The 7,545-nt window shown below is 37.0% G+C and overlaps 1 non-coding gene across 1 annotated transcript; it reads right to left on the bottom strand.

Moving 5' to 3' along the window:
* Positions 1-377: 377 nt before the first annotated feature.
* Positions 378-485, bottom strand: LOC140530566 (U6 spliceosomal RNA). Its single transcript, XR_011976001.1, has one exon. It is a non-coding gene; the product is annotated as a U6 spliceosomal RNA (small nuclear RNA).
* Positions 486-7,545: the final 7,060 nt, after the last annotated feature.

Genomic DNA, 7,545 nt, shown 5'->3' with positions numbered 1-7,545 from the left:
GCAAGTGTCAGGAACAAGCTTCTGTGGCATGCTTCAGAATTTTAATTTTATTTCATTATGAACTTGAAATATGGCAATAAAATAAGTATTTTCATACACAAAGGATGAGAAAAAAGTTTTTGTAACCAAGATTTTCTATAATATACATATATATGGTATATAATAAGGTATATATTTTAATACATATTAATTTAATTTTTAATTACATATTAATTTGAAGATATTTCTGCTTGTCTTTCCTCCTAAATTTCCTATTCTTTTCTGTTCCTTTCAAATTTTGTTCTGTTAAGTGTTCTTTTTTATCAGGATCACTATCTCTACTACCATCTCCCAAACTTTTCCATCCCTCCTTCCCAAAAAACCTTTTCTTGGAACAAAAGCATATGGAATGCTTCCCAACAAGCCATGTCCTTTCTTGGGCAGAAGCCATGCTAAGCTTTTCTGTATCATTCCAATTTCCATAAATGTGCTGTTGCAGGAAGCGCAGGAAGGGGATATTTGAATTCATCCTTGAAGGGATGTCATGGTGATTAGGAAGCATCTAGGCAGAGGTGGGACATAGCAGGTCTGATTTGGAGGATTATGGCATGCCCAGACTGGCTGAAATGTGGACTGATAGGGAAGAGACTACTGAACATTTATTTCTTGGGATACAGTCATAGAACCCAGGAGACATGGCCATAGTGACAGCTACCACTGTTTTCTTGGCAAGACATCCTTCCAACCTACAGAGAAGAGGAGTTGTGAGACATCCAAATATATTCCAAGATACTGGCTGGGCATTAGAGAAATACAGGCACTGACTGATAACTGAGTCAAATCTGTTGTATAAACTCAGATGTTGAACAGAGATACAGAATTGCAGATTTACAAGAGACCTCAAGGTTATCTAGCCAAACTGCAGTTGAGTGATAATGTTTCCCATAACATAGTTGTCAAATACTTCTCCAGCTTCTTCTTGATGAAGCAGACTGTCTCCAAGGTAACTCATCCCTCTTTCAGACAGCTCTCATGTTAGACAGCTTTTCATGTTGCTGGAATCTGGCTCTGTAATTCTGAGGTCAAGAAAAACAAATCAAATCCTTTCCCCACATGGTTACCCTTCCAATACTTGAAGATAGCTGTCATGTCCCAATCAACTTTATCATCTTTCTGCTAAACATTCCCAATTCCTTCAATTAGTTTTTGCATGACCTTTGCCACCATCCCTGGTGCCATCTTCTGAATCTTTTCCTGTTTGTCAATGCCCTTCCAAAAATGGGCCACCTACCCATCATGGAACAAAATACTGTGGATATGGTCTGAACAGAGCACAGGGCATCATCCCCAGTTGTCCTGATCTATATCTGGCCACTGGACCCTGATGGCTCTGGAGGAGAAAGTGAAGCTGGTGACTTTGCACAGCCTTCCTTCACTTAAGTCCAATTTACTTGCAAGTCATTGCATCACCTTTCTGATGTCACAGTTCTCTTCAGGAATGAAGGATAAATCACCGCCGCAACAAACAGGGCACAGGACAATGAATGGGACAAACACCTCTCTCACTCGAGTCAATGTGCTTCTTTTCATTTTAACAAAGGGGGTGCATTTTTTTTTGAAAGGTATGGTACATTGTTGGCTCATCTCGAGTTGCAGGTTCTTTCAAAACCTTTTAAGTGTTCTTTGAACAAACCCTCCTCTAGTCATACCATGTCTTCCTTTACTTGTGCAGTTAACTTTTGAAACCCAAGTGGAAGGCCTAGCATTTGTTCTTGTTGTGATGTTGGTACCAGTTATTTTTGGAGTATAGATTAGTAAAGTGGACATTTATCCCTAATATTTGCAGAAGAAAAGTATTATATGAAAGATTATATAAAACTGTAAAACCATTGTGTATACATATATACATATCACACAACACATATATGTATATTATAGATATGATATATGTGCAATTATAGGGAAAAATAAACCATCTGCATATATGTGTATTGTTACATATATGTGCATGCATTTGCGTATGTATGTAGTTAGGTAGAAGAATAGGAATCAAGATTAGACCTGTGATTTTAGTGGTATGAGGATGCTCCCTTTACAAATCATGTTGAAATATCTGTATTTGTATTTAGTGAGAGTCACTTAGACTTGGTATTGAGGGGTGAAGTGACTTGTCCAGGTTGATACAGCCAATTTGTGTCAGAGTGCAGACTTGAATCTCGGCCTTTTTAGCTTCAAGGTTGACTCCCTATTCATGATGACATACTATTTTTTTCTCCCACACAGTTATTCTCCAAATGATGCTACAAGACTATGAATCATATAATAACCCAATCTTAGTAGAATCTCAATCAGAAGCCATCTATTAAAGCTTAGAGAAAAGAGGAATGACATCTTTAATCAAGCTGAAGCACATGCCTGATGATAATGCAGGTTTACACAATGTCTGAGAATACATATGACCGAAAATGGAGGTAGGCCAGTTTTATGATGACAGGGAGGGCTCATACATGGGGAGTTTGGATGTTTAGGTGATATTGATTAACTATTTTTAAATTTTTACAGAAAACAACTCTTCCTCTCCCTCCAAAAAGAGTAAGATCTCCAACATATTGGATGAATCCTTGTGCAAGAATTACAGAAATACAAAGGCAGGAATTCTGCATTGGGATTTGGGATCTCTCTGTGTGAAGGGGCTATGTCTAAAGATTAAATTATGGCTCATCAAGGCACTGAATAATTATTCTAGTTCATATTTGGATTGAACCAGGCTTGACACTGTCATAATGCAAATATTCCCGAGAGGGACAACATTTGATGTTCACATATAGTCAAGTTACCTCCCTCTGTCCCTCCCCGTCACTCCACATTTGGTAGATAACAGCTTATCAGATAATGTACTCCGAGAAGGTTTTAGTAAAGAGAAGGGCTAAGCGCATGAGAATACTGGTTCCATAGGATGTGGATGGGCTGGGAAGTGAGGGAAGACACAGGATTAAGAGAGAAAAGACATTAAACAAAAAGGAGATTGGAGAAAGATGATTTTTTTTATTTCTTCTTAATCCTGTCATATACGAACTTAGTAAGTTCATTTGATGATGCAGGAAGCATTGTCTTGGCATTTGCTCAAATGGTACCCATGCCTACTGTTAGCTCCGCTTTCACTTCCACCTTTGAGAATACCAATTTTCCTTCAAAATTCCAATCAAGAGTCACTTCCTGCCTAAGTAAGCCTGCTTAGTCAGATCAGCTGCTCATATTTCACCCCCAGGTCCCAGAGGAAGATTGCAGAATCATTGATCTGGAAGTGGTATCTAGTCCAACCCCCTTCCTCTCTCCCACTTTCCTGATGATGAGACTCACTTCTGAAATTTCCTCAGTGTCTAGAGCCTTCTCTCCCTGAAAGATCCCTCCATGCCTGTGATCCTCTTCTTCATGTGACTCCCCTCAGAACCTCCATTTGGAGAAAGTTCCAAGGCCATCTGTCCTTTATTCCTCTTCCAGTTGGGAAGGTACTTGCTCAGGTACTTTCCTCTTGCTTTTTATAAGCTGTCATTCTGCATCAAAATGTGATCTACTGGAGGGAAGAGACTGTCTTTTTTTGCCTTTACATCCTCAGCACTTAGCACAGTGTCTCACAAGTCACTGTCCTAGTTCTTGACTAGGACATTTTCGGTGTTTATTTATCTGTGTACGTGTCAACCTATCCTCCCTTCTCCATAAAATGTAAACTTCTTGAAGGCTATTTTTTGGGTTTTTTTATCCCCCACATCTAGCCCAGAGCCTTGAACATTATAAATGTCGAATATGTATTTGTGGAATTCAGTTGAAGATACAAAGATAAAATGGGAAACAAAGGAGGGCCCTCTGCTGAGCTCAGAAAATCCTCTCTGATTGAAGTGCACATCAGTCTATCTTAATATCATCTAGTCTAATAATTTATATTGCAGGTGAGGATACTGAGGTCTAGACTAATTAAGTGACTTGTCCAAGGCCAAGCAGATAGTGTCAAAGGTGGGATTTGAACTCCTGTCCTTTGACTTCAAAGCACTTTCCTTTGTACAGCACTGCCTTCCCTTAGGGAGATGCCTGAGGCACCCAGAGATTGTGATGTGCCTTAAGATATACAGCTAACAAATGTCAGAATGGGATGGGAAACCAGTTCTGCTTAACTCAGTATTGAACACTCTAACCATCATGCCAGACTTTCCCTGGCATTGTCACAGATACAACAAATCAAAAAACATTTTAAATTAGCCTCACACAAGAGTTCTTAACCTGGGTTCCACAGCTATGTAAGGGGTCCATAGATTTTAGGGGAGTTGTGAATTTGGATGGGAAAATACATCTTTATTTGTAGCCCTATGTATTTTATTTCATGACTTTAAAACATTATTCTGAGGACTACATTGAATGCCCATAGACTCCAAGACCCACAAAAAATGTTCAGAATCCCTAGGCTTTTGAAGATAGATGTCCTGAATGACTTCCATAAATAAAGTCTATTTAATCTGTGGAATTATCTGCTTTCCTATGTTTTCAGAGACAGTCACCTACAGCAATGTTATTGTAAGGCCTGGCATGTAAAATTCACTAGACTAGCTACAAGAACATAACATTGCATAGAAGGTCACTGGTTGAAAAAGCAGTTCTCAAGCCCCTGCACTGGGAGTTTGTATTCACATTCATGATGGTTTGGAAAGCAGAATATTTCATAAACTGACCCAGAAATAAATACAGAATATGTTCATCAAATGGAGCAGGCTTACTCTGACAATTTATATTCATGCTCATAAACCAATGCCTGAGAAAAGCACAAAGGACCATCTCTCCTCATGGCAGGGAATGACGACAGTTCAGGGCCCAATGAAAGCAATCCAGAGAAGTAAGACATGAACAATTTGTGGTGGGCTCAAAGATCTCCTTAAATGGTGTGTACATGTATGTGTATGTATGTGTGTACGTGTGTGTATACATGTGTATGTGTGTGTATTAGAAGGAATAACACTTGGATTCCAGAGTTCTTAAGATGAACCTCTATCTTGGGATGTTGTGAGGATCAAATGAGATAATAGTTGTAAAGAATTTATCACAGAGCTTGACGTGTGGTAAGCACTGTATTAGTATCAGCAATGACGATGACGATGAGGATGTAAATGATATTAATGATGGTGGTGGTGGTGGTGATAGAAAACTAAAGATGACCTGGACAATTGAGGCTCTCTCAAGCAATAATGAAGTCAGAAGAACTGGCTCCTACCTGGGGTTGGATTTTTTTTTTTTAATTTGGACCTGTTTTTCTCATCTGCGACTTGAGTACTGGTAGTTTGAGAGAAGGATCCTGAGTGATGATATTTGGTTTCCTATGTTATAGTTTTCTTTCTCTATATTTGCTGTCCCTGGTTTAGGTATTAAAACCATATTTGTGTCATCAAAGTAATTTGGTGGGACTCCTTTACCTATTTTTGTAAATAGTTTATATAGTATTGAGATTAATTGTTCCTTCAATGTTTGGCAGTTACAATGAAGTTGTAAATTCATCTGGTCTTGGGAATTATTTTCTTAGCGAACTCATTTATGGTTTGGTCAATTTCTTTGTCTAAGTCAGAGTTATTTGAGTATTCTATTTCCTCTCCTAAATAATTTATATTTTTGAAAATATTTTTTCTATTTCGCTTAGATTGTCAGGTTTTCTATCATATAATTGGGCGAAGTAACTCCCAGTAATTCTTTTTTTTTTTTTTTTTTTTTTTTTTGTGTGACCTAACTGCTGACTGGTCCTAACCCTGTACTTCTTTCTCCCACTCTCCTTCCTATGCTTAGGCTCTCCCACAGATGTGGAACACCTTCTTTTCTCACTGAGAATTCTTTTATTATCCCACAAGTTTCTCCTAGTTATCATTGTTCTTAACCTTCCTCATATTATCTGGTATATACTTCTCTGTGCAAATGGAACATGCCCCCAGTAGAATGTAAGGTCCCTGAGGGCAGAAGCTTTCTTCTGTTTTTGTTTTCTTTTAGATCCAAGGGTTCAGCACAGTACCTGAATTTAATTTCATTTTACCCAGTGAATGTTGTAAATGAATGGTTTTCCTAAGTCTTCTGTAAGGAATTTTAATTACTAAAATATATGAAACAATTTGAAAGGAGATACTGATGAAGATATAAAATGGATTTAATTTAGGAGAATAAGCAATTGCCTTCAATGGTTCTTTCAAAGGGATTTAAAAGGATACCTTTTATGTTTAAATGTACAGTAGCTGAACACTTACTTTTACAAGTTACTATTTCTAAACTTCTCATATGGAAGATAGATTAATTAAGCCTGATATTTTTATAAACATTGAAAATACACTGTCTAGCACCAATTGTACTTTTCATATGTTTTTGGTGAAACTCTATCCATCCAGTATTTCAAAAGAATAAAATATATGTTATATATACAGCATTATTTATCACAATGTCTGCTTTTCTCCAAGTGGTCTTTAGGAATTCTCTTCTCAATTTATTGAATAATAGATCCCAAAACAGGACCCAATTACAATGGTTCTTAAAATACCAAAGCTTCTTGGGGATGCTTATTAGGAGGAACTACAGGGTTTTTTATCTTTATTGAGGAATCCCATTTTCACATACAGGGAGTTTAATTCTGTCCCAGCCTGTATGAATTCTTTTTTTTTTAAATTTTTTATCATTTTTTAATGTTGAACAATCACTGCCATACAATTGAGATTTTATCCCCCCCACACCTACCCCCCACTACCCCCCTCCCTCCCCACGACTGCATACAATTCTGTATAGGTTCTACATATACTTTCCTATTGAGTATATTTTCACTATAGTCATGCTATGTAGTCAGACTAAAATAAATGAAAGAAATCATATAACAAATCAAAACATGATACACAAAAACATACACATACACAAAGATGATCTGCTACATTTTGCGAATGACTTCCATATTTCTTTCTCTGAGTGTGGAAGGCATTTTGCCTTGAGAACCACCATTGGGATTTTTTTTTTTAAGAAGTTCTTGCGTTACTACAAAATTCCAAGTCTACCAGAAAAAACTCTCGCACACTGTGGTCGTTGCTGTGCACAAAGTTCTCCTGGTTCTGCTCCTTTCACTCAGCATCAGGTCATATAAGTCCTTCCAGGCCTCTCTGAAGTCTTCTTGTTCATCCCAGTAATTCTTTTGATTTCATCTTCACTGATGATATACTCACTATTTTCATTTTTTATACTGGTAATTTGGTTTTCTTCTTTCTCTTTTAAAAAAATAAAATTTATCAATGGTTTATCTATTTTTTTTTGTTTTTCTCCATAAAAACAGCTCTTAATTTTATTGATGAGCTCAATTTTTATGCTTTCAATTTTATTAAATTCTCCTGTGATTTTTAGGATTTCTGTCTTCATATTTAATTAGGGATTTTTAATTTCTTTTTCTAGTAGTTTTAGTTGCATGCACAATTCATTGATAAGCTCTTTCTTTTATCGATGTACACATTTAGCAATATTAATTTTCCCTTAAGCATCACTTTGGCTGCATTCCACAAATTTTGCTATGTT

Source organism: Notamacropus eugenii, chromosome 2 (genome assembly GCF_028372415.1).
Source record: "Notamacropus eugenii isolate mMacEug1 chromosome 2, mMacEug1.pri_v2, whole genome shotgun sequence".
NCBI lineage: Eukaryota > Metazoa > Chordata > Mammalia > Diprotodontia > Macropodidae > Notamacropus > Notamacropus eugenii.
This window is presented reverse-complemented; position numbering and strand designations above follow the sequence as displayed.